This window comes from Equus quagga, chromosome 1, assembly GCF_021613505.1.
Source record: "Equus quagga isolate Etosha38 chromosome 1, UCLA_HA_Equagga_1.0, whole genome shotgun sequence".
NCBI classification, from domain to species: domain Eukaryota; kingdom Metazoa; phylum Chordata; class Mammalia; order Perissodactyla; family Equidae; genus Equus; species Equus quagga.
In genome coordinates this window covers 117924607-117951831 of record NC_060267.1, presented here as the reverse complement: position 1 = coordinate 117951831, position 27225 = coordinate 117924607, and the positions used below count along the sequence as shown (strand labels likewise).

The following is a 27225-nucleotide window of genomic DNA, read 5'->3' as shown; positions in this document are numbered from 1 at the left end:
GCCAAACTAGCTGTTTATCTCAAGATGCCTAGCTTGCCTACTCGACCACTCCTTAACCCGCCCCAAACTAATTATCAAAGTCCTGTCTTCTGTCACCCAAGTAACTTGACAGATACTGTAAAGAAAAGTAAACTGTTAAAGGCAGAGCAAGTCAGCTTGAAAAATAGGATGAAGAGTTGAACAGCCATATTCAATAAAAAAAAGAAAAAGGGGGAGGGGAGGAGGAAGAAAAGGATTCCTTCTGAAAACGTATCGCTGTTGTGGCAGTGTTCTTCTGCCACGGAAGCAACTGATTTGTTATTGAGCGTGGAATGCTGGCCTGCCTGTCATCCAGGTGCTAATACTCGGCTAAAATAACTCATTGGTAACTGTCAGTGGGATGTTTACATAGGCCCCAATCTTTTCTTCATAGAAGGAAATTTTTTACTGGAATTCATCTTCTTTTGATCTCACATTCAAAGCAACGGCAGCTTGATAGACATTCAAGTCTGAAAGCAAATCCAGACGCTGAAGATAAACCGCCAGAATATGACAGGCAGAAGCATCTAAAGCTTATAAAAACGAAGAGAACAGCATGTCGCCTGAGTATTACAATAGCAGAAATCAAGAGACATATTAGGTGGAACTGATCAGCCACAAAAACAGTTCAAAAGGCAGATCATAGACACAGGACTAGGCTGGGAGAAAAAAATGGGAAGGAGCTGGTTTACTGCCTCAGCTCCCTTCTGAGCCCCACAGTGCTTTCACGCCAGCCTCTCCACTTTTAGGAGGGCTGGAGTATCCAATTCAAGTGTTTCTATCTAACTCAGCTGGCCCAGTTTATAAATGCTGCAAATGATTTCCTAGCAATCTATTTTTAAGAGGGGGGGGGGAATAGGCATACCCTTACCTTGCTCAGCGTCCAGCATGCTGCATTTTTTTAGCATCCCCTGCATCTGCTCTGTAATGCAGTTTCAAAAGACAGACAGCCTGGGCGCCATGCAAGTGGGCGGTCAGGAAAACCGTCTCTCAAAAGAAGTGCTCTAAGTAGTTTGAGATGGGGCTAGAGAGTGCCAAGCAGCCCAGTTCCCCAACATGGCTAGCTACTGAATGAACACAAGTGCACCGGCCTCAATGACACAAATACACGGATGCCTTCAGTCCTACAGATATAGAACTGCTTGACACCTTTGAAGCCAACTAGGGCAATCCCATAAAGGAATTATCGCGGGAACTTTCTTAGAGGCACACAAATATTCCTTTTAAAAATAAGCCTCTTATTCTGATGAAAGTCAGTGCCTATAATGAAAAAGTAATTCTCCCAACAATTTTGTACTTAGAGCTGTTTGTTAACAAACAGTGAATGTGAACAGGCACATTGGGTTAAAGGGCAACGGAATCCCACATTAGAAGCTAGCCTAAGGTTACTCCTGACTGCGAACACCCTCTGGGACGCAGGCCACATCTTCGCAGCACCTTGGATTTTTACAATGAGCCCCTTCCCCATTTTGCATAATAAACCAGCAGGGGTAAATGTGGATTTGAAAATGTAGACCCAATTTAAAAAGCTGTAATCAGTTTAGGGCTTGCCTCATGCAAAAAGATTCCTGGGTAACTAAGTTACAAATGTAAAAGACAAATAAAACAAACAAAACCAAACCCTACAGGATTCTAAGACTGCTTTTCAGAAGTTACCTTCTATCATGCCTATACAGCTATCTGATGTGCTAACATCGATCATTTATCTTTAAACTGTATTAGTTCCTTGTATGAAAGTCACCACTAGTCTTCCCCAACCTTAGGAAAAAAAAAAAAAGAGTTGCTTTTAATACTTACTTCAAAAATCTCCCAACTAAATATTCCATATTGCTGTCATCGCCACATTTACCCAAAACAGGGAGGTTTACCACGTAAACGGGAAATGCAAATTCCCTTACAAAACATACTATAAAATATATTCTTCCTCTACGAAGGATGATGCTGTCACTGCCAGGGTGATGCAAGGAGAGGCAACACTCCATTTCTTAGGGCAATTAAAAGTGTTTTTAAAAAATGTGCCATGTATAAAGACCTTCATTAGAATAATTAAATGACTGTTGGGTGTTTTTGATATAAACAACTTTTGATATGTCATTTAAAAACCTCATAATAATATCATTAAAGAGCTATCATTTTTAAAAGAGAGATTGTCTGCTCAGGGCCACGGAATAGTAGCCATGCTCTAGGCCGCTTCCCTCTCTCCCTTTCAGACTTCTCTTGGACTTGAATGTCACCATAGACCTTGAATCTTTGAATGTGAAATGGCTTCACGCTAATTGCTCTAATTGCTTGAAGATGTGCAGGCAGGTGAAACCCGATCCCCGTGGCCATTGTAGAGACCAAGAACAACACTGGAATGTTTACACAGTGGTTTGATTTTAATAGACAGAAGGGCTGAGTTTAAGACAGCAAAAACACAGCTAATAGGTGACCCCTTAATGTAGTCCTCCTTTAAAAAAAAAAAAAAGACAACAAAATACAATTTCATGTTCTAAAAGGCTGTGTCCTAAATGCCAAGGTTATTTGCTTGACTCTTGGAGCGAGTACACGTTACGTTGTACCTGACATTTACACCCGAAACTCTACCCCGAATACATTTTTTTTACCTTAAAACAAAAAAGCACTTTATATGTCAGTCACCTTACAAACAGATTATGACTGTATGGTATTTCCAAGTAAGTGCATTTATTTAAATTTTAAATTGAGTATTTTTCACTAGTGCAATACTCCTTGTCCCTTAAAGGAGAAGCCTTGTATCTCCTTGTTTATTCTTTTGCTTCTTCTGCTCCCCTCTACCCCCTCCATTTATGGAATTCCTGACCCTTGTACTTTCCTTGATTGCAGTTAAAGTTGAACCTAAACTCTCTCACTTGGTGCCTTGGACAAACATGCATCCTTTCGGTGCCTTTTTTCTTTGTTACTCTGTGGGACTGTGGTCTGCTTCTCATCTGGGGGGGTGAAGGCAGTCAGGGGAGTGGCTGACATAGTTATTCAATGACAGTGGCCATTCTCCTTGGATATTTTAATGAATTGAGATGGATACAGAAGTTTGACAATGGCTCCCCAGAGCCTTCTCTTAACAGAGCACAAATGTAACCAAGGCTGGACAGGAAATATACTACAGCAAGACCAAGATAAAAATACAAGAGCACCTAAAAGGTGTCATTAACAAGAAGAAATCCACAAAGGTTAGAGACAGGCTTAGACAGGTGTGGAGACGGATAATACACATGCCAAGGGTCTGAATGTATAGGAATATTTCATACATAGCCAAGGAAACACTGAGAAACAGGAAATAAGAAATAACATTTACTACTGAAGAAGAAAACGCCACAAAACAATGAAATTATTTTAAGTTAAGCTGGGCAATTAAAAGCAACAGATACACACCTTGTCAATGAGAACAGAGAAGGTAACACCCCACACAGCCGGGAGCATTGTCAAATGGCCACTTTGCTCAGTTATGCCATATGTTAACTCCTGATGATGAAATACAAGATGCAGAAGAAAAGGGGCAAAAAAGTCCTTTTAAAGCTATGAAACATTTTTAGTTATATAAGCTAAGTAATAAATATAGGAGCTTCCATCACCTGGACTATTTGTCCCCAAACATTGAAAGACAAAATAATGAAACAAAAATAACAGCATAGAACATCCTTTCCAATCACAGCCACCTCACACACATTTACAGACACTCATACCTTGTTCTAAAAGTTACAATCCCCTATTAAGAAGTAATGCCGCCCCCTCCGAAAAAGGAGGGGGGACAAGTATCCATTTAAAGATGAAGTATAAACTAGTCCAAGCCAGTGAGAGGAACACTGAGGGAAAAAGTAAACAGGCCCCCACCCCCCATCCCCAAAATAGTTCCCCTTTGAAAGCTCTATGCAGTGAGTGCCTGGTACCAAGGGCTGCCCTGTTCTTCCGAGGGGTCAGCAAAGCTATGCTAAACTGACAGGTTCAGTTTACAGCAGGCCAGAACTTTGTTTGGATATACTGGCCTTGCTCACCGCCAGCTTAACAACAGATGGCTAGAAAACTTTCATTATGCTGCACAGGACTGAACTGCAAACAATCCAGAAAACTGTGAAAAGTTTAACTCCCTCGAAACCGATGTGCCAAAGCAGGGCCTGCCCAGAGCCAGGGAACCAGCTGAAGGCCAAGAGGACCGTGGAAGTGATGGTCACAACAAAAGAGCACTTGCTAACGCCCAGCTCAATGCTAGGCACCATTCCAGACTCCAGAACGGCAGCGACCCACCCAAGTCTTTGATTTTAACTGTTCAAAGCCCAGACCTTATAAGGAGTTGGATCGACTGTGCCCTTTTTTTATTTTCCAAAAATGTACTGTCAGGCTTCCCCTCCCTTTGGAGAAAGAAAAGCTTCCTCTAGACAATCCCCAAGCTCCCTTCCTGCCTTCCTCCCTCTGGAAACTGGGAAGACCAGACCAAATAGTCTTATTCTAACACCTAGATTTAAATATGATTTATCCAAATCTGTATATAATTTAAATGCTCATTAAATCGATTCAGTCACATGCACCCTAATATCTCCTAACGCTCTGAGACAGGTTATAAATGCACCTTCGAAGGTTTAATTCAATTGGCAGCGTGAGAGGTCTTATCACTCGAAATGTGTTATTTTCATATTATTCAAGAAATGAACAAATGTGTTTTCCACAAATGTATTTTAGAAGCTACCCTTTCCTGTTATTGAAAGAAAATTGTGTTTATTACTCCTTTAGCATAGTGTAAACTCATAAACGTCAACAGAGGGTACAAGGAAAACTGTCAACTAAATATTGTTTCCTTCATGAGCTGTTCTTCCAAGTCAATTACGCCTTTCAACTTCTGGGGCATTGTATGATAAACTGGCAGTAAAAATCATTCACATTAATATACCATGGTGCCTTGCCTGCAAAAGGTAATTAAAGAAGTAAATGACTCATAAGAATAGACATATTAGCTGCAAAATGAAAGGCAACTGAGCTGCCACATAAAAATATGTACCATTAAGATACTGCATTTTCATATTCCTGTAATCAGCTTCAGTAGACTAATGCTTATTTAATCCACTTCTGTGCTAAGTCCATCAACAACTGTTTTTTGCTGTTTTCTCCTTGACTGCACATTATGAGAGCAGGTTTGGAATAAATACCGCAATGAGATTTTTGCATACGCAATTGAAGAACAGGTTTTTACATTTTAAAATCTATTTTTCTTTCTCTGAGAAATGCAACATTAAAAAAAAAGATTACTGGTGGGGGAAAAAATATATATATATTGCTAGCTAGATATGTCTTTTTAAATGGCAGGACATTTCAGGGAAATAATATTTGTTTCCATCTTCACCGTTTCTGACCCATACCACTGTCAGCACAGGGAAGGGCGTGTCATTCCTCTACCTGCCAGGTCTCTGCTACCTTTATGAAGAAGCACTCCCTTTTGTTAATAATGTCTTCCATTAGCACTAGCAGGATGAAGGCAATTTATCCTTTGGCAGGGATGGAAAGAGAATGCAAGAAATGAGGAGCAAGTTGGCCAGGTGGGTAGGGGAGAGGACCTCCATCTTGCCTAGTGGCTCCTGAGTCCTTTCCTTCCAGAGGGTTAGCCACCTGGCTGGACAGAACCTTCTCAAAGAGAAGCGAACTGACCCTCAAATTCACTGCTCTACTTTCCATTGTCTGACTTTCAAACTGACATTTTGCTTTATCCTTCTTATCCCTTTATTTCTGGGCTCCCTCGCTGGTTCAGCCAAGCCCCAGGACGACATCATCCACATGGGCTGAGATTTCTCACTCAAGTTGCTTCTGCAACTTCCTTCTTCACCAGTGAGATGAGTCCACCATTTACACTGTTAATATTTCTGGGAACATTTAGAGGCATGCAGTTTCCTGGAGGCTGGAGAAATGCCTATTCTTGTTGTGGAAATCAGGACTCTCTGTTGAGGGCTGATGCGGGCCTAAGGCTTTGCCAATTCACTTGGGGAGTTTTAGCTTTCAAAAGTCTTGCAGTTCCTCCGATGCTCAATGCCAGCAGTGAAAATCGGCCTATAAAACATTAGGATATCTGTCTTCTATCCCGTCTGCCAGCAATTCACTCACTTTCAATAACATCTAAATGCATCTAGATAGGGTCCACTAACTTAGCAAAAAAATCCAAGAGATTATTTCTTTTTTGTTTTAAACATCATAGGCTTTCAACAAAGACAAAGTTCTAGATTTCTATACGGGTTGTACCTTCTTGCCTTCCCTCCTTCTGTGAGTACAGAAATCTCTTTGGCTTTCAACCTGATGAGCAGCCAGCCAGGCCCTCAAGGGCAGTCCAGGATGTGGGGATGGCCCTACAAGGACCCTTTGCTGTTTATTTATCTTTTAACAGTTCTCAGAACCGCCGAGAGCCTCCCAGTTTTGGGCTTGATCTTTCCTTGTAATGTATTATTGCCTCCACGTTCGGGCAGACATCACTTGGAACCACAATTAATGAGCTCTAGTCCTTTCCTCATTAAAGAACAAAGGTTCCTATGTGCACAGAATGGTGACGCTGTCTGGAGAACACACGTGGAAAGAGAAGTAAATGCATCTAATTGCTTCAAAATGGGAATTTTAATATTTAGGAACATAATGGGATTGGGAAATAAGAGTATTTCCAACATCCTTTACAAATAAGGCTTTACAAAATATTGTTAGCTGTTAATAATACATCATTATCAAAAATGGAAAGTTATGAATACCAGGCATGTAACCTTTGTATTCACGTGAATTAACCTATATGGATGAACACAATGATACATGAATTAGTTTTAAAAAATACATTAAAAAAAATAAAAGGCCCTCCTCTGAAAAAGAAAGGCGACAAGGCAGCTCCTCAACGGATTCAAACGTGTAATTAAGAAAGATAACCCCAGTTTTTATAATAATTAGGGGCTGTGAGAAATAGGATACTATCTCTCAAAAGTGTTACAAATATACCACACTTCTAAATAACCTGCACTGCTTGGAAAGTATACTCAGTACCAAGGGCAAAGCCGCTATGCAGTGAGGAACAGTAAATGACAGACCGGCGTTCAAGTCCATTAGCTGCTATGTGATAGGAGCACATTCACTAGCACGCGACCTGTGAAAAATCTTAGATCTCTTTAAATCTGTGAATTGGATTACTGCATTAATTCTTAAGAACTGCAATCCTTCAACCAAGTCAAATTACCCTCATTAACAGTGGAAAAACTGCCTCTGCAATAAGTTAAAAAAAAAAAGATATTTATTACCTATAATCACTTTCACATACTCCACCTAGAAATATGATGAACTGATGCCAACAACTTTGAAAACGGCAGCATCCTGATTTCACATTGTAATTTGGGTTAAAATAAAAATGAAAGCATTTGCATGGTGTTTTAAATTTTTTTCACATCTACAGGACATTTTCTTTTCTTAGGACAACCCTCTGATAAGAAGCGAACGGCCCCATTTTACAGGAGAAGACACTGGGGTGTACACAGAGAGACTGCACCAATAGTCTGAGCTCTCCCAACTAATGAGGGACAGAGCAGAGCCTCCTGCTCCTCTGTTCTGGGTTCACACTGCAGGAATTAAATCAGATAGACAGACTTCCAATGCTGCTGTGACACAATGCACTGACTTCTCTAAATCACACGCGGTGAATTAAAAGGCAGGCAAAATAAATGAAAAGCTAGAAATGCGGCTTCGAGTGGAGAAAGGATCCCCATAATAAATACAACAGAAGCCGCTTCCATTCTTCCATCACCACATTTGCTGTTCCTGTTTAGCCTGCCTTGAGAATTCATCACATACGTCCTTTTACAATGATAAAAGAAAAAGAAATGTAAACTGATCTACTCTGCCCTTGTTGCTCCCTAAAATGATGTCCTCGGAAATGCGGTCACAGTTTGACTGATTTTGAACAACTTTTGGTACTTTATGGCAAATAAGCTGCTCAAAACCCCACTCACCACTGGTCCTTGGCTCCAGCGATGTTACTGCTTTGGTTCCGTTAGTGGCCAGCACAAGCTGGGGCAGGAGAGCCCTTAGCACCGAGGACATGAGGAGCTGGGAAAGGGGCTGGGCAGAGGCAAGCCAGTCTGCAGTCATTGAAACACACTGTTTCTACATCACACGTTAAGGAATGGGAAAAGGTGAACAGGTAGAAGTACCTTTCCAGAACTTGATAGTAACCAATACTCCTAAAGAGCTATAACAAAATGCTAACGAGTTCATAACCAAAACCCAGAGGCATGACAAGGCTCTGAAGTGCCCTCCGAATCATCAGAAAAAATAAATTAAAAAGATAAATTGTGCTCAAGATGGTTGTATGTGAAACGCATTTATTTTAATCTAAAGATTTGAAACTAGACAGTCCTTATTTAATATATGATGGCAAAAATTAAGTGGACTATAATTTCCAATGGTCCTATAATCTACTGTAACCTTTTTTTAATAATTTCCAAAAAAACACTTGTTAGGATGAGGATTTCAATTCTCCATCAGACAGGCAGAGTCGCGGTATAGTCTAATAATAATGAAAATAGGTTTTATCAATCTCAGTGTGTGTCAGGTGTTCGCATTCACTAGCCTTCTATCCTTCTAATGACCTTCCAAGGTGGGAATTATCATACCCTTTTTACAGAGGAGGAAAACAAGGCTCAGGGAGGTTGACTGACTTACCCAAGGTCACACAGTTCTAAAGGGGTCTGTGACTGCTTGGAGGTGAAGGGGAAGCTTAAGAGAAAATCAGAGAGAGAAGCTGTTCAAAGCAGAACTGGAGGGAGAGAAGCATCTATCTGAGGGCATTACAAAATAGCAGGAAACTATGATCCAAACATCAGATGGTCCATGAGTCGGAGACTCATCACCCACCTCCTACTCGGTGGCACCGCACATTTCAAAGGACAATATGGAAATTCTTCCTCTTTGGCTCTACCATTTGTAGTCTCCTCTCTTTCTCTTTCAAGAGCTTTATGACTGTCAATCAGGTGCTTTTCAAACAACAAATGCTTTAGCGGTGACCTCATGATTAACTTGATTCACTACTCTAGCAACCTTTCAAAACAAATGTTAAGGTTACCTTTTCTACAAGTACCAGAACTGATTCTGTTTACACATGAATTAAACACACAATTTTTGATCCCTACTCTGTACCAAGCATAGTCTAGGCACTAGGCCTATGAAGGCACCCCTTCCTAAGGCTTGCAGTCTAATGGGAAATAACATGCTGGCGATCCACAAATTCAGAAATAATTACAGAGCCACTACAAAGAAAGCCTTAACAAAAGAACAACTTGTTGTTTTCAGCCTCTGTCCATGAGGAGGTGATATTTAAGATGAGACCTGAAAGTAGAGAAGTAATCAAATAGTCAAGGAGCAGGAAGAAAGTTTAAGGAGATGGACCTCTGGGGCTGAGAAGAAATTATAGGTTGAAACAACACTAAAAGAAAAGATGACCTTATTGAATAGTTGGTAATATACCATTGTGTTCTTCAACAAAACTATGTCTACCTCATTCTTTTTCAATCCTTTTAAGGCAAAAGATGTAGTACACAGATTATGAATATGCTTTTAATCAAATGACCTAATAAATACAAAATGCATTGTGTTGGCAAAAAACTCTAAAAACATAAAAGAATTTATGCAATTACTACTGAAAAACAAATATCTTAGAGTTGGCCTTGTTTCTGTCTCTTTGTCTTTTTTAATGCTGTAATGCATTGGTGGTAGGCAGAACTCTAAGATGACCTCTCACATTCCTACCCCTGGTCCCAGACAGTCAATCAAATGCTAATCAATGTGTTGATGTAAAGGATTTTGCAGCTGTAATTAAGGCCCCAAATGAGCGGACCCTAGGATAGGGAGATAATCTGAAGGGACCTATAGGAATCCCATGGAATTTATATTTTGGAGTTTATATTGGAGTTTGGAGCCCAGAGATGGAAGAAGTCAGAGATTCAAAGCACAAGTAAGATTCTATGCTCCATTGCTGGCCTCAAGGAGGAGCAGGAGGCCATATGGCAAAAAATGTGGGCAACCTCTAGAAGCTGAGAATGGCCCAGGGCTGACAGCCAGCAAGGAAATGAGGACGTCACTCCCACAACCACGATGAACTGAATTTGACCAACAAGCTGAGCTTAGAAGTAGATCACTCCCCAGGGCCTCTAGACAAGAACTCAGTCCAGGTAACACTTCCTGAGACTCCGAACTTTCTCATGCTCCGAGCAGAAAACCCAGCAGCTCTGTGCCTGGACTTCTGACCAACTGAACTGTGAGCTAACAAACGGGTGTTTTAAGCTGCTATGTTTGGGGCAATTTGTTACACAGCAACGGAAAACTAATACATATAGAAAAGAGGCAAAATCATGTTGCCTGTGTCTAAAGTTTATGGAAGAGTTTCTCTTACTCAGTGAATAAGAACTCAAATGGAAGGAAGGAAAGCGGGAGGAGGGGACACGAGTCGGGGGAGAGAAGGGAAGGACAGAGAAAGACTGGGCTTCCATTCTAGTCCTGCGTGGACCAACGTGATGAGCTAGGGCAGGCCACCACTCTCTGGACCTCACTTTCCTCACTCCTAAAGTAGAGATGATAACGGGTGGTGGTGAGGGGCATCACACATAGATGAAAACACTCTGAATGTCATAAAGCACAATCCAAGTTATTTTTTATTTTTTGTACTGCTGCTTTCCTGAGCCATTCTGATTTTTGACTTTTTAGTTTCCTCTTCCAGTTATTCCCATTGCCTATTCTCAAACTGATCAAGACACAAATATGGAGTCTTCCTGGCTAGAAGAAACAAGCAGCATCCCAGAGCCTTCTGGAGCTTCTAGGGAGTCCGTGCAAAGAATGTGGACATATCTTCTGGGGGAGAAGTGAAAAGGGGTCAGCGAGGTTATGCCTGGCGAGAAAAACCATGCCTCCCACCTTCCTTCCACCATTTTTTTCCACAGTGGTTTGAAAAGCAGAGCCAGACGGCCTGGGTTCAAATCCTAGCTCCATTCTTGACTTCGATCGAACCACTCTGTGGTGCAGTTTCCTCCGGCGTGAAATGGAAATAATGACAGCATTATCTCCTCGGGTTGCTATGAGGAGTAAGTGAATTAAATATAGAAAATGCTTCTTAAGACAGTGTCTGGCACTTAGTAAGTGCCACGTAAGTGTTGTTATTATTATTATTTTTTTTTTACTATTGCTATGGATTCCAGAATAGGAGCTGCTTTTTTTTTTTTTTTTTTTTTGCAGAAAGTCTGTTCTCTCCCCCAGGGAACTAGGAAGAATTTGGAAGATGGGCTCAGTAAATATGTAAAAATATATCTATAATAAGGATTTTACCACTAATGCCTTTTCATGGTACACTATAAAACCCACCTAATCTCTGAGGAAGAAGTGAGAAAACCCCCCCACAGTCACGATTTTGCCACATAATTTTACGTTTGCTCAAAGGAAAAAAAAAGACTATAAAGGTCTTTAAAACCATGATTTATTGCTTTTTAACAAGTAGTTTGCACAAAGCCAGAAAAGAGGATTCCCCTGTTGAAAGAGCAAGAGGAGGTAAGGAATTTCAGCACGGAGGTCAGGGATGAGAGCAGCCAGGAAAAGGAGGCAAATTAAAACAAAACAAAGGCTGACTGCCCGTCCAGCACACAGACTTCCTCCTTAGCCTCGCCGGTCTCCTTGCTGAACTCCTCGTGGCTTTTCGATCAGGCCTCGGAAGTGAGCAGTGAAATCGGCTCTCCCCAAACTCACAACCAAAGGATGCCTCTCAGTTAGCCAGCTGACGTGGTTCTGGGCAGAGAGATGAATATGCCCACAGGCAGGAAGACAAAAGTGACCATGGAATGTTAGGGACCTGACGACAGGGGCCAGAATGCCAAGAAGGAGCTGGATGAATCACAAGAGAGAGGCTGGGCCATATAGACCAACCATGTGTTTGGGCTTAAATTTATTTTTTTTCAATTTACCAAACAGTAAAATCGACTTTCCCAGTGTGGGAGGTATACAGTACTATGAATTTTAGCACGTGATAAATTCATTATCATCACCACCATGATCAGGATACAGAACAGCTCCATCACCCCCAACACTCTCTTGTACCATATCCCTTCATAGTCATACCATCCCTGCATCCCTAAAGCCTCGCAACCACTGAGCTGTTCTCCATCACTGTAGTATCTTTTCAAGAGCGTCATATACATGCAACCATACAGTGTGTAATCTTTTGACACTGGCTTATTTTACTCAACACAGTGTCTCTGAGATTGTTCTAAGATCCTGGGTATTTTAATAGTTCTTCCTTTACCATTGCTGAGTATTCTTCCGTTTTTGGGGGTGTCACTCATTGCTTATCCATTCACCCATTCAAGGACATTTGGGGTTTTCCATGAACACTCATGTACAGGTTTTTGTGCGAACGCATGTCTTCATTTCCCTAGGATAAATACCCAGGAGTGTGAGCGCTGGGTCATATGAGAACTGCATTATTAAATTTTTTTTTTTTTTTTTTGAGGAAGATTAGCCCTGAGCTAACATCTGCTGCCAATCCTCCTCTTTTTCTGCTGAGGAAGACTGGCCCTGAGCTCACATCCGTGCCCATCTTCCTCTACTTTATACGTGGGATGCCTGCCACAGCATGGCTTGCCAAGCAGTGCCATGTCCGCACCCCTGGCTCTGAACCAGTGAACCCCGGGCCGCCAAAGCAGAACGTGCAAATTTAACTGCTGTGCCACGGGACCGGCCCCCGCATATTAAATTTTTTAAGAAACTGACCAACTGTTTTCTAGAGTGGCTGTCCCATTTTGCATTCCCACCAGCAAGGCAGGGCCATTCATTTGTTCCACATCCTTATTAGCATTTGGTATTGTCAGTATTTTTTATGTCATCCATTTTAATAGGTGTTATTATCTCATTGTTTTTTTTCTCATCATAGTTATAATTTGCATTTCCCTAATGTCTAATGGTGTTGAACAACTTTCCGTGTGCTTACTTGCCTTCTGTATATCTTCTTTGGTGAAATTTTTGTTCATGTCTTCTGTCAACTTTTTATATTTTTTTTTTTCTTATTGTAGAATGTTGAGAGTTCTTTATATAGTCTATATACAAGTCCTTTATTGGAGATGTGATTTAAAAATATTTTCTCCCAGTCAGTAGCCTATCTTTAATCAGGGATTCTATTTGCAATTTAGAAGGTCCCTTTATACTAGGTTAGGGAAGAAAGAGAGTAAGGAATTTCGGGTGGGGGCAACTTACTAAGAAATGAAAAATGTGGCCAGGAAGCCATGGACGGGCCCACTGTCTTCAGCACACAGCAAGAGAACAGGGTGTTCTCGTGGCACGGCGGGAACTTGTGCAAAGCAGGCCATTCAGGGAGATGCTTTTAATGCTGTGACTAATGATGCCACGTAAAGGTGATGTCTTCCCGTCCTCTGTTTTTAGTGCTGCTGAACCATCCCAGGTAATAAATCAAAGAAGCCAGGGTGGCTATTTGTATGGCGAGATAAGGGAAATTAATTTCAATGCCCAAACACGGACCTCCTTATATTAAAAAATGACTTAGCAATACTAGTCCTTTTCATGAGAATGTCTTGGAAAACCAACACTTGGAAAACACATACGAGGGGCTGATTCACCCTCCGTGTTTTCAAGGGAGATATTGTTGTCTCCTGAGATTGGGAAGTCAAGCGGAAGAACCGTTTATAAAATGAAGAGAAAAAAGTAAAACACTGATTGAGTAAAAAATGTTCATGGACCTTCAAGAAAGGGAGGATTATAACAATAAACGGCATGTAGTCACATTCTTTCAATCCTTAAAAAAAAAGCCTTCACTGTGCTTTGCAAACTACTCTAATTGTCTCATTTTCACCGAAACTCAGAGACTTTGAGTTTAAAATGCATAAAAATATAAATACTAAGACTAGGAACAAGAGCATACCTAACAACAGTGAGATTTCCAGGCGGAAACATGGCTAGAGCACCGAGTTAATGCTCTTGGCTGGAAGACCAAGGGGAAGACAAGGAGCCTGGAGACTTCTCGGGGCTCCCCGGGCCGCCCACCCCCGCCCTCTGAGCACCATGCTGGAACAACGTGAAGCCATCCATCACCAGAGACCTCGCTCCACGTGCTGGCGCCAAGCGAACGAGGTTGCCACCTGTCCAGCTTTCCTTTGAATGGTGCCCCCCACAAGGTCCCTCCTGGCTCCGGGTTCAAACAAACATTTAATCTGCATGCCTGAACCGTCCAGCCTCTCAGCAGTCTGACCGTGCCTTACCTCTAATTTGGAAAGGTCTTATTTTAACCTCGGATCTACTGACCAAATTCTGGCTCTGCTCCAAGGGGGTATCGTTTTCCTGCCTACGTCTCTCTTTGCTTCCCTTGTCGCCCCCCCTAAAATCTCCATATGGCGGCCAGGGGGATCTTTTGAAAAGGCCCCTCAGAGGACACCACGGCGAAGGCTTCCCATGGCACTCAGCAGAAACACTTTCTAGTCCTATTTATCTCTGTATACCGTAGGAGCTAAATAAACGTGCTGGTTAAACAAATGAGTGAATAAATGATTGTGCCAAGGAGGGCAGCTTCTTTTAAAATCCTAGCCTTACCTGCACTTATTTCTTAAATATTTTAAAAAGAAAAAAGGAAATGTTCTTGTCATCTCCAGGGTGGGAATGCATTTCTGAGTATAATAACAAAATGCTCAGGAAATATAAAGAAACAATTGATAAATAAAACTATACTAAAATTGAATATGGCTAAAATAGTAAAACAAAGTCACTGAAACACTGGGTAAATATTTGCATATCACTAACCTAGGAATAAAGATGTAATTTTTTTAAAGTTTTTTTTAATGCTTGGGTTTTTTTTTTTTGGTGAGGAAGATTGGCCCTGAAGCTAACATTTGTTGCCTATCTTTTTTTTTTTTTCTCCCCAAAACCCCAGTACATAGTGTATATCCTTAGTTGTAGGTCATTCTAGTTCTTCTATGTGGGAGGCCACAACAGCATGGCCCAACGAGTGGTGTGTAGGTCCACACCCAGGATCTGAACTGGTGAACCCTGGGCCGCCAAAGCAGAGCCCGCAAACTTAACCACTCAGCCACCGGGCCAGCTCCAAAAGGTCTAACTTTTATGTTACATGAGAATCTCTCATAAATCAATAGGGGAATAAATAAATCCAACAGAAAATTAGGCACATAATATGCAAGAAAATACAGGTGTCTCAAACATTAAAAAAAAGTTGCTAATCTCACTTAGAGAATACTTGTATCTATTTCATTTATTTGTTTTTTCCATTTACTTCTGAACCACATGCCCAAGGATAAGCATAAAGCCTTGAGCTCCAGAGAAAAACTGAAGCATGCTCAGGCAAAATGACTGAGATGCAGCACTGTCTTCCTTCGTTTGATACACATTTATTGCTGAGCGATTATGAGCCTGAGTCTCAATTTCCTCATCTGTTCAATGGGAACAGTCATACCACTGACCTCGTTTAGGTAAGTTTGGTCAGAATAAATGTAAAGTGCCAGACATAATTTACGTTATCTTTTGTTTTTACATCAGGTACCAAACTGCAGTGAACAGGAATTCTGCTGGTGCCAGTCTAGCAGGAAGGCACGGAGGGCAGAGAGCTGTAACTGAAAAGAGAAGGGGTGTACTGACAGTACAGGGAGTAGACATTAATTGCTGAAACAGTTTAAGAAAGGCAAGAGCATTTCCAGTTCAGGCTGTCAGAGATTTCCTGGAGGAAATGGTGCTGCAGCCACACCTTGAAGGGCAGAGACAATCTGGATATGCCTCAGAAAACCCGCGTGTAGACTTTGTCAATAATAGTTAACCAACATTTGTTGGGCCAGGTTCCATGTCAGGCACCGAAGATAACAGTGGTAGAGAACAGAGAGGGCGTCTGTCCTTGGGGAGTTCAGAGCTTAATAAAAGGAAGCAAAGCTGAAATATGTTTAAAAAGCAAAGCAATAATAAACCCCAAATTCAGGAGGAGGGTTATCTACCTCCATGGGCTACAGGAGGAAATGCAAGTTATAAGCAATGGGCCAATTCTGGGATTGACGGGGTGTGAGAAGTTCATGGATGCTCACTAAATTAGGCTTTATATACCACATTTAACAGCTTCTAAGGTACGCTGTTTTGTGTTTTTTTTTAATCTTAACATCTCCAAAATTGGGATGCCTCTTACAAAAGATGAAATAAGAAAGCATTATGGATTAGTTTACTTGGCTGCATTTTCACTTTATTACTGTTATATAAAATAAAGATCTAAAAGATTTAATGAAATATGTATATTATTTTTTATGTATCAAGTATTATATTTTAAAAAGATAAAAATGTTTTTAAAAACTACATTATGCCTTTCATCTGTCAGATAGGCTGAGTATTATTTTGTGTGTTATTTAAAAAAAAGCCATGGAAGTTCACCCTTTCAGGTACAGACGATAAATTCACAGGTGAATTATGCCTCCATCTAATTCAGTTCATGATGTAAAATCAGATTCTGTTAAAACTAAAAGTATTATTAGGACTCTAATTCTGTTTTTATCTACATATACTATCACTCCCGCCGCCCCCCATTTTGGTGGGGACAAGGGAATGAAATGGGACTGGAAACCATTTAACCACAAAAGTAATCATTAGTATTTATGCAAATGATTATCAACATCCATAACACTGGAAATTATTTAGTCCCTAACTTATCCAGGTATCCTAATCATCTTGACACATGATCTAATTTTAAAAAATAATTTGGTTCCTGGGGCCGGCCCCATGGCCGAGTGGTTAAGTTCGCGTGCTCCACTTCGGCGGCCCAGGGTTTCGCCGGTTCGGATCCTGGGCGCGGACATGGCACTGCTCATCAAGCCATGCTGAGGCGGCATCCCATATGCCACAACTAGAAAGACCCACAACTAAAAAAAATATACAACTATGTACCAGAGGGCTTTGGGGAGAAAAAGGAAAAATAAAATCTTTAAAAATAATAATAATAATAATAATTTGGTTCCGGATAGTCAGAGGTGCCATCCATTCATAAGCTTTACCTTGGCAGCATAATTACAGGAAATAGTTTTGCCAAAGCCACGGCGAGTGCTTGATGCAGACTCTTGTATTTCTCAGACTGTTCTTCCTTCCTTCCCACTCTGCCCACCCAGATTTCCCAAGGAAAGCTACAGATCAGCTCTGGTGTGAGAGAAGGGTGAAATCAACAAGTACCAGGGAGGATGGTATTTGGATGGAGTGGGATAGACCAGCAGCGGCAATGCACGCATCTCTATTTTCTTTTAAAAGAGCAATTATGATTTAATATGGTAAAATTATATCATTAAACCTACTCAAGTGGAATAAATTCTCCTTCTGATATGCATTTAGAAAGGCAGTTCATATTCTAGCACTAAAATATATCTATTACATTTTTGTGTCTACCCGCCACTTCTCTTTTTACCATGATACTTGAGATAAGTTTCAGACAGTCTGGCAGGAGGAGGAAAAAAATACAACCCTGAAACTCGATACTTATCTTACTCATCGAGACCTTTTTGATCTCTGTGAGTGAAAATTAATCCTTAACTATAAGTACATTCTCCAACTTCCCAAAGCACAAATTTCTATCACCTTTTTACATTCTCTACGAGGACCATTACTTACTATTATTACAGTTTCCTCTCTTTGTTAAAAAAAAGCACTATAATTTCAATTAATAAGTTTATATCCAAACAAAGAACTGTCACATGCTTATTTTCCAGTTATGAATCTTTACCACAAGCAGATTAGAACTATCGTTTGTAATATAGTTTTCTTCTAGCTCAACATTGAGAATTTGGCCTGGTGGTGACGTTGACTCCAATACAGACTCCTTTCCCTCTCTTTTGGTACCCTCTGGGGAAATCGGCCCTCTGAAGCTAGTTGCACTGCTTCTGTCTCTTCAACCTCAGCTTTTGAGAGTTTCCCTGGATTCTTAATTATATGGGATATTGCAGAGAGAAAAGGCAGGCATGGTGGGGGTGAAGAGTGAGCTCCAAGGTTTAAAATGATTGACAAGGTTCCAACTGTTGATGTTACTGGCTAAGAGTAAAGACTTTGGTACATACCACGTGTGGGTTCATATCCCCGCTCAGCCACTTGTTCCTGTGGGCCACGGGGCAAGTTATTTAACTTATCTGAGTCTCGGTCTCCTCAACTGTCAAATGGGACTACTACTACGTAGGGCACAAATTTGTTAAGGGGATTAATTAACATATCCAAGCCCTTGCAAGGTACATGCCATGAGTGGATGTCATTGACGCTGTATTTTATCTGCTTTCTTTGGTCAAGACCCAGACTCCCACCCATAGAAATTAAGTTGACAGCTATTAATATATACATTGGGATTCATGATATCGTCGGAAGGCTACCTAGTTCAAGATGGGAAGAAGGCTGGGTGGAGCGAGGACCTGTGAGCCTGAGGAAAGACACTCCACGGAGATCCTGAATTCTGTTCATCTCCGCTCACCCACCCAAAGACCCAAAGACCACTAAGTCTGTCCCCTCCCACTTTTTATTAAGAAGCTATAAAAGTAGCCACTAGGGAAGAAGACACAAAGAAAAATTTCAAAGGCAAGGGACATGGCCACCCCTGCAATGGATAGGAAGACACAGGTGTAAAGTCCAGTAGTTTGGCAAAACAAATTTCTTTTAGTGTACTTCCAGTAGAGGGTGCCTGTCTATAAAGTGGTTTTTTTGGACAGAGCTAATGAAATTGACTTAATTGCCTTTTGGTTATAACGTGCACAGAAAACCAGTGAATAGAAATGTGATATTGAGACACAGCAGGCAGCTTAGATGGCCTGCTATTCCCAGGACCCACCTTTTCCCACTGGCCTATTTTACAGGCAAGAAACTTGAGGTCCACAGAAGGTAATGGCCCATGAAGAGAATCATTGGCAAAACTGGTCCTAGAGTAGGGTCCCAGAAGTCCCCAGAATATTCTTTCTTCTCCATCACTCTGACTCTCTTCCCACAGGGTAGTATGCTGCTTCACAACAAACCATGCTATTTTCCACAGCTTTGGTCCACTGTGCCACCCTAACAGTGTGACTTCACCCAAATGCTACCTCGAAGGCACATACTTCCAGCCACCTTACGGAAACAAATTAACTCTATACACTTGTGTTTCTGGTTCCCTGTGTCCTTCAAAGGAGAGACCCCAAACACACTAACAGGCAGCCTTTGACAAGTACTCACCGTATGCCAAGCTCTCCTTAATGCTGGTTATTTCACTTATCATCACAAAATGCTAGGAAGTATCACCTGTGGTTTACAGATGGAGAAACTGAGGCAGAGAGAAGCTATCTCTCAACAACCTCTTTATGAGCCCATGCCTAGGAAAAGGCAGAGGCAGGCTCTGACCATAGTGCTGCAGAGCCCATGTACTCTTAACTATTGCTTCTCTGCCATCTCTCATTATACCCACTCCTTATACCATAGCAATCCCAGGGTTCACTTAGTGTGTCTCCTGCTCTCCTCCCCTCCAGGAAGCTGAAGAACCAGCATCAGTAATGGTGACTGTAGTAGACAGAATACTAAGATGACTCTACTGACCTACATCCTTGTACTATGGCCTCCCCATGAGTATGAGCAGGACCTGTGAATATGATGGACTACCATTTCTTTATGTTACCTTGAATGGTGCAAGGGATTTTGCAGATAGAATTAAAGTCCCTAATCAGTTGACTTTGAGTTCATCAAAAGAGAGATCATCCCTGGTGGGCCTGGCCTAATCAGGTAAGCCCTTTAAAGAAGGACTGAGGCTCTCCCTGAGGACAGACAGATTCTTCTGTTGGCCTTGAAGACGCAAGCTGCCATGTTACGGAGAGGATCACAAAGCAAGAAAGAGTGGGTGGTCTCTAGAAGTTCGAGGCCTCAGTCCTATGACCTCAATGAACTGAATTCTGTGAATTCTGGATAACTAGTGAACTTAGTAGAGGACCCCAAGCCTCAGATGAGATCAGGACCTGCTGACACTTTTCATTACAGACTTGTGAGACCCTAAGCAGAGGACCCAGTTAAGCCAGGTTTGGACTCCATGGAAACTATGAGATAATAATAGATAACAGACTGTTTTAAGCCATTAAGTATTGTATTACACCGCATTAGAAAACTAATGTACACACATTTGTGAAATTTCTCATGGTATACCACTGGGTTCCACAAAAGGCAGGCTGAGCAGTGCCTGAGACTGCTTTGTTGAGGAGGCCTGGGCGTGTGCTGGGGAACAGACCTGCTCCTACACCCACCTCTGGAACTTCCTAGTTCGACAGTCTTGAGGAAGTAACTTGATTTCTCTGAGACTCTGTTTTCTCATCTGAAAAATGGGTAGGATACTAGTATCTTCCTCACACAGTTGTCACAGATATTAAATGAGATAACGCACAGAAACTATTTAACCAAGTGCCTGGTATACTACTGATGGTGATACATGTTAGCTTTTCGGTTCGCTGGGCCTCAGTTTACCTATCTGCACAAGAAGGGTGGAGTGGAAAGGCTCCATTTCCTTGCTCTTCTGACGTACTTGTAGAGTCTTCACCTGGTGAACGTTCCCTTTTCTTTCCCCACCCATGCACACAGCACACAGTACACAGCAGGCATTCCCAAGAAACCACCTCCCAAGGCCCCTGGCTGGCCCATCTAAAATCAGAATGCTGACCTTTGTGACAGAATGTTTACAATTGTCGCCACTATCCAGATAAGCACATCCTGCTCTCTATTTAACAACCAGTTAAAGGCACAGAGGTGTACCTGGCAATGGTGGTGCATTTGCTGGAGGCCCCTCCCACACACCCATGGATCCCAACCCACCCAGCTCCTTCGGGTCGCTCCAGACCAGAGGTCAGGCAGCAAATACACCAGCGGGACGGGGAGGAGCAGCTACCAGTTAGGAGAACTCGTCGCTGCAAAGTTTTATTTCAGCCCTCATCAATCCAAACCTTTATCTCCAATTAAATATTCTCCAAGGACTTTTCCAAGTCTGCAGACATTTCTTCCTAATGATTCCAGCCCATACACCAATCACAAAAGCACTTTTCAACTTTCCAAATGAGTTGCAGGCTCTGAACTTTGATCCCGGACTCCCCCCTCCCCCCCATCATCCCCACCCTTCCTAGGTATTAGTATCTTACTTGAAAAGAAAATACATCAATGCCTTCTAATCTTCTTGGTTAAACATGGAACAACAAGGAAAGCTACCCATCATGGAATGACCCGGTTGTGTCTGCTGGGGTGCAGGCGTGTCACGTGCAAATAGAGAGGAGGATTCCAGCCTAACAGAAGAAAATCTGCTTGAAGCTCAACTCTAATCAAAGGTAATTATTCTAAGAGACAATCACACGTGGTGAGAGAGCACATCCACATCACAAGCCAACAATTTAAGGGAATGAATGATGGTAATTTAAAAATATTGTATGCTTTGCTTTCTAAAAGTGTTTTCAGAAGAACTACAATAAACATTAATAAATAATATTTATTGAGCCCCTACTATATACATAAGGGGCACTGTGTACAAGGTATTGTAATGACTGTGTACAACGGGGACAAGGTCCTTAGAAACAAAAGATTTATCATGGTCTAGATAGTGTGCTGTCCATTTTTTCCCTATATAATTCTATTTTGCAATTGCTTAAGCCTGATTCAGACTGTAACGGGCCTGGGAATCACTGTATTCTTTGAGGAAAGCTCTAAAACCAGGATATATTTAAGCCCACTGTACACACTAGGAAAAACACGCTGAGGGAAAATATTCTAGGTATACGCTATCAAGTCATGAGTGTAGGCGTCCATGAAAAGCACGTTTCCCGTGAGCATTCGTTTGGATTGGTTCTTTGGTTCTGTCCTCTATTCACTGGTAGACAATACTGGATAGAGACAAAGAATGGGGCTTTGGGGTCAGATCACCTGGACTCAATGGCTAGTTGACCACTTACTAGCTGTGAGACCTTGAGCAAGTCACCCCACCTCACTGTGCCTCTGTGCTGCATCTGTTAAATGGGGACAATGATAGGACTTTCCTTTGGGTTTTTTTGCTGAGGAAGATTTGCCTTGAGCTAACATCTGTTGCCAATCTTCCTCTTTTTGCTTGAGGAAGATTCGCCCTGAGTTAACATCTGTGCCAATCTTCCTCTATTTTTGTATGTGGGTCCTGCCACAGCATGCTGGCTGACGAGCACTGTAGGTCCGCGCCCAGAAACTGAACCCAGCCCACCGAAGCGGAGCACACCGAACTTAACTACTAGGCCACAGGGCTGGCCTTCTGGGGTTGTTCTGAGGATCAAATGAGAGAATTCCCGGAAGCACACTGACTGGCATATAGCTCTCCAGGAACATTAGCGATCACAATTCCACTCCTAGTAGCTAGCAGAGGTATTGTAACAGGCACCAAGAGGTGGGCTGTTTTGTTTTGTTCTACATTTGCAATGAAATTTCAAAATAAGAGATTTTGAATATGTTAACTTGGGGGAAATACAATTATTCAATTATAGGAACCAAAAGCTCTCCTAATATTACTAGAAAATCACTGCATTACCCCCGCCTCACCACAGGGCGTTCAGGTGGGTCTTACTCTGTTTATACAGTTGAGGAACCTGAGATTCAGAGTTGAAGATGCTGGTACACAGGCCACAAATAGAGAGTCGGGAACGAAACCCAGGTTTGTGTCAGTCCAAAGTCCCCGTCTTTATCATGACATGTATTCTTCAAGGTAACCCATAGTACAAAAGAAAAAATACCTGGAAAAAACATATAAACTAAGCAGTGCCTGGGTTCAGTTTGAAACACAATGTTACACTTAAAATTCTACTATAGAGTGTCCAAGACAAATACAAAGGGAGCCACATGGGTAACTTTAAATTTTCCAGTAGCCAGACTTAAAAAAAAGGTGAAATGAAAAGGGTGTAATTAATGTTAAATCTATTTTATTTAACCCACATTTCCACAATACTATCATTTCAACATGAAATCAACATGCAACTATCAATGAGATATTTCGCATTTTTGAAATACCAAGTCTACTAAGTCTTTAAAATCTGGTGTGTATTTTCCACTTCTAGCACATCTTAATTCAGACTAGCCATTTGTCAAGTGCTCAACAGCCACATGGGACCAGGGTCTCCCATCCTAGACAGTGTGGTGCTGGGGGCTCTTTGCAATGACAGCTCACGCTGAACAATACTGAAGGAAATCGTCTGTGCCACTTGACAGCGACATCTACATTTTTACCTGGCAGATCTGTGATTTAGGGAGGACTTAAGCCATTTGCCTTATTTTCTCAGCTACGATCTAAAATCCACATTCTTAGCTGCAAAGACTCGACAATACTCTCACCTCTGGTGCAGAACATTCAGGCCCGTTCAGGGTGGGACAGCCTGCACAACTCCATGCACACATCCTTCCTGACGTCAGGGAAAACACCACAGGTGAAACACAAGTGGAACAGATAAGATAGCCCCACAGTGCAGGTAACCATGAAGCAAATAGATGATTTTTCTCCCCCTGTGCTTGTGGACAATCGACGAAAACAAGCTCTTATTTGCTAAATAAAAATAGCTTGGCCATGAGCTGCTTTGGTGAGGTGAGGCTCTGCTCGGTAGGGGTTCTCACTGATTCCCTGGCTGACAGCAATCACTCCTGCAGGGGGGACACAGGGTAGAGATGAACATTTAATTGCGAGAGGAATCAGGAGGATTGCTGAACGACTGAGCGATCTTTGAGAGCAAAACATCCCAAGGAAAAAGGGAAGTGGCTCCGGAAAAAAAGAGTTTTCAAGAGAAAGCTGAATGAATAACCCAGGGATGCTGTTCTCCAAGGCTGTGGAAGAGAGGAATGGGTCTCCTTCCTTCCCTCCTTCCTTCTTCACTCTCCCCATCCCCTTCTTCCTTCATTCACTCAGCATCCAGCACTGATTAGGCACACAGAAAGTAAAGACACTGCTGCCAGCCATGAAGGCCTTGTGGTGGACGAGCTTGCATCCACCACCACCCAGTGGGGTTCATGCTTCGATGACGGGGTGCACCAAGTAGGCGGAAAAGGAAAAAGCTTTTCAAAAATGAAAGAACCCTAGGGGCTGACCTGGTGGTGTAGTGGTTAAGTTAACGTGCCCTGCCTGGGCGGCCCAGAGTTCATAGGTTTGGATCCTGGGCACGGACCTAGCACCGCTCATCAGGCCATGCTATGGCAGCATCCCACATAAAATAGAAGATTGGCATGGATGTTAGCTCAGAGACAGTCTTCCTCAAGCATAAAAAGGAGGATTGGCAACAGATTTACCTCAGGGCCAATCTTCCTCACACAAAAAAAGAGGGAATCCAACTGAGTCTGGAGAAAAAGAGCAAGCAAAGAAGGCGGGAAGAGAAGGAAATTTTGGGAAATGAGGCTAGCGCGTGCAAAGGCATGGAGTGCTCAGGGAGCTGCTGGGAATTTGGTCTGTCATGGTGGAGGGGAAAATGCAGGATAAGCTCTTATGTAATGAGCAGAGGCCACAGCATAACAGGCAATTTAATACCATTCAAAGAAATTTGATTTTAGTGCCTAAAGGGCAGTGTAACATCCAGAATTTATGAAATGGGCAAAGAGGAAGGCAGAGTTTGTATGATTCTGACATGCTTCTCTACACAGCAAGGCGGCCAGGAAGGACGGGGAGGAGGGAGGGGCCTCCTGGGCTGTTCAGGTCAGCACATCTGGGCAACGACTGATCTTGTCTGCACACTGGGCCAGGGAGAGGTACTGAAAGGCAGGGGAACAAGCAGATGTCTTGACCACTGGATGACTACGGAAAACCTAGCTTTAAGGCCTATAAAAAGAAAGATTGCCTGATTCAGGGTGGATAAAGAGCAGATGATCAAACATCCCCAGGGCAGAGGAACAGAGGATGATGCGGTCATTGGTTAATTACACCAAGTGGCCTCAGGTCTGGATCTGACGCTCATTGTAGACCACCCAGAAGAACACTGGAAAATCGACTAAGTGGGTATAGATTTTCAAACAAGGTTTGGAGTGTTGGAACATAGAGCTGAGAAGGTTGGGGAGGAGACGGGGATAGAAAAGAGTCTAACACAGAAAGGACTTAAAAATCCCCAATGCCTCCAATCCTCAGTGCCTTTTATAGTCCAATGGGCCCAAAAAAATAGTCCAACAGAATAATGCCAAAATATTGAAAAGACAAGTCAGTGCGAAAAAGTTCATCCCTGAAATAGATGGCTCTTCAATACAAACAGAAATACTACCCACTTACCTGCATCCCAAAAGAGTAGAAATTAAGTCGAATGATTGAATCTGAATACAGGAGTTAATGGGCAGAGCTGAGGAGACATAGGGAACTTCTGGAGCACATTCCTTAAGCTATCATAAAATAGGAAAGGAAATGGATGCCAGCAATATGAAGTGTCTTGCCCAATGTCACACAGCGAACCAGCGGCGTTATTAAGAAAAAAATGTAAATCTTCTGATACCAAGTCATTCCTTCATTCTTGCCTTCCATCAAGAGATCATCACTAGCTGCATGCTAAGGTGAGTTAAGAAGATGGACCAGGTCCCTGTCTTCATGAAGCTTCCATTCTAAAGTGGGAAACGGAATCGGGTAGTAGATAAATGAATAAAAGTGCTGACTGCAGAGCCTGAGCTTGCTGAGAAGAAAGAAAAGTGAGTAATATAACAGAGAGTAGCTAGGGAGGACACATGCAGATAAAGTCAGGAGGTCCCCTGGGCTGTTCCCTCTGAGCCATTCAGGCTAAGGCATGGGGAATGATATAGACAGCAGACCCTGAGGCCCGTGCGAGCTTAGTAACCAACACAAAGAGGCAACACGTGCCTCTTTGACTGTCCTCCCCACCCCAACTCTGAGCCACAGCTATTCATATACACCACAGGCAATGGAGAAATAGTCTTTCCATAAAATAATATCAGGTAAACAGTATTAAAAAAATGAACTCAGATACAGAGAACAGATTGATGGTTGCCAGAGGTAGTGGGTTGGGGATGGGAAAAATGGGTGCAGATGGTCAAAAGGTACAAACTCCCAGTTATAAAATAAGTCAGTCCTGGGGATGTAATGTATAGCATGGTGACTATAGTTAATAATACTGTATTTATATTTCAAAGTTGCTAAGAGAACAGATCTTAAAAGTTCTCATCACAAGAAAAAAAATTTCTAACAATAGGTGGTGATAGATGTTTAAACCAGATTTATTGTGGTGATCATTTTGCAATAGATACAAATATTGAATCATTATGCTGTACACCTGAAACTAATATAATGTCATATATCGATATCTCAATAAAAAATTAATAAAAACATAAATAAGAGAATCAAATTTAAAAAGGACCCCCAAACTAAAATACCAATAGACACAAGATTGAAAAATAAAGTTATCTGACCTCTAGATTTCTCTAGCCCATAGACCACACTCCAAAAAAAATGTAAATGGTTTTCACAAATCCAAATATGTGAAGTCGGGAAAAGTTAGCTTGAATGTGGAAACAACAGTGGAAGAGTCTTTAAAAACTAAAACAAAAAGTCTACTGGATACACCAAAATCACAAGCAGAAACTTGCAGCAATGTACAACGGCTCTCCTTTCTGATTCTGCGTTTTCAGAAAACGGTAAGAGGTTGGAGAGAACTCAGAGAAGGGCAAGTAAAATGATTAAGAGGATGGAAAATGGAACCTCCGAGGAAAGGTTAAAAGGGTTATGATGGTTTAGCCTGAAAAAGAGAAGGCTAAGGGTGACTTAAGAACTGCCTTCAAGTATATGACGGGTTATTACAAAGGAGACGCCAACAAGGTATCTTCCACAACCAGAGAGGACAGAGGAAATTGTCTTCAATTGCAGCCGGAGAAAGAGAGCGAGCAAGTGAATTCGGTGAGACACAGGAGTGAGTTCTTGACTGGATCTAACTTCATGGAGGAAGGCTGAAGAATTCCTTTCCTTGGAGACCTTTCACACAAACAACCCATTCTCCTCAAAGATAAATAGCCCTTATTAGATATGGCAAGGCAGACTCAAGACGAAGTGACCTTCTGTAGTCTTTTCCATGATATTTCAATTTTTGGTTCATAAAGGCAGTAACGCTTTACTACTATTTTATTTCCTACCTTGTGGGGAGTTAAAAAAAAATCAAGATTTAGCAAGATCTACAGGATGGGTTTACCAATAACATTATTTTATAATGCAATAAAGTGGATGAA

General features: G+C 41.9%; 1 protein-coding gene across 12 annotated transcripts in view; it reads right to left on the bottom strand.

Moving 5' to 3' along the window:
- Positions 1-27225, bottom strand: part of FOXP1 (forkhead box P1) — a 574868-nt gene that overhangs the window by 166240 nt on the left and 381403 nt on the right. The gene's annotated exons all lie outside the window — the stretch shown is intronic.